Source organism: Orycteropus afer, unplaced genomic scaffold, assembly GCF_000298275.1.
Source record: "Orycteropus afer afer isolate SDZICR_OR568_19922 unplaced genomic scaffold, OryAfe1.0 scaffold00130, whole genome shotgun sequence".
NCBI classification, from domain to species: domain Eukaryota; kingdom Metazoa; phylum Chordata; class Mammalia; order Tubulidentata; family Orycteropodidae; genus Orycteropus; species Orycteropus afer.
In genome coordinates, this window is record NW_006921717.1 from 2489132 (window position 1) to 2490359 (window position 1228).

At 45.6% G+C, this 1228-nt stretch overlaps 1 non-coding gene across 1 annotated transcript; it reads left to right on the forward strand.

The window, feature by feature from the left end:
* The first annotated feature begins 296 nt into the window (after positions 1 to 296).
* Positions 297 to 370, forward strand: TRNAI-AAU. Its single transcript has one exon. It is a non-coding gene; the product is annotated as a tRNA-Ile (tRNA).
* Positions 371 to 1228: the final 858 nt, after the last annotated feature.

The following is a 1228-nucleotide window of genomic DNA, read 5'->3' on the forward strand; positions in this document are numbered from 1 at the left end:
TTGGACTAATTGGTTTCCATGTGTCTTTGATTTTCTTTATTCTTATTTGTCCCAGACTTGGAGAGACCCATTGTTACATCTTGGAAGCTATTAAGACCCCAGTCGCTACTCGCCAAAGTAGGATGTAGAATAACGTTTTTGTGTAGTATTTTATGTCAATCAAGCTTGATGTCCCCTGCAACCATGGTTCCATTCAAGTCGATTTAACATGAATAATTCCCCCTTGTCAAAATCCTATCTGGAAAGTATTTCAATTACTTATATATTTCAATATGAATACATTTTCAGAATCTCGTGGCCAGTTAGCTCAGTTGGTTAGAGCATGGTGCTAATAACACCAAGGTCGTAGGTTCGATCCCCATATGGGCCAGACTGAGAGTTTCTCCTTTGGGAGCTCTGGTAGCGTAGTGCCTAAGGCACTTGACTGCTACCCAGAAGGCTGGCGGTTTAAACCCACCAGCCACTCCGGCGATCTACTTCTGTAGCGATACTGGCTCGGAAACCCAAGGAGGGGTCGTTATAAGTCGAGTCCGACTCTACAGCACATAATAACAACAACAAAACATTTTCAGAAAGGAACAAAATCTTAAACTTCCATTACCCACAAAGCTATTACAAAACCTTAAACCCAATAATTCACTCAAGAATCATTGTCGTTGTTTTTTCCTTCACTTTTTATTGCGATTTGGGTGAAAGTTTACAGAGCAAACTTGTTTTCCATTCAACAGTTCAGACCCATTTTGTTTCGTGACACTGAGTGCAGCCCCCACAACCTAACAGCTCTCTTCCCGATTCCTCCCTGTCTGCACTGTTTCCATTCGTCCTTCATTTCTGGTCAGATGCTGCCCTTGCGCTGGTTGAGCGTCTGAGGAGTAAGCATCTCTCTGGTTTACCCCATAGACCTGTCTATCCTTCGGTGGAAAGTTGAGCCATGGGGATGAGTTCAGTCCCAGGCTTGAAGGGTATCTAAGGGCCATCATCTTGGGGGTCAAAGCTCATTTTCCACGTCACCCTTACTTGGCCATCCCAGGCATTCTCCAGGTAGAAAGGACCCACATGGTCATCAAGGGCAGTGTCTCCTAAGGTGAAGTCTCAGACTGGTCAGCAGGGGCCCAGCCTGCGACCAATCGCCAAGCACAGTTTCTGAGGCTGGAAGAAGGAATTCACCTCACAGAGCTCAGAGAGCAAGCAAAGGGGAGTACATGAGATCCTGCCCTTTTAGCACCCA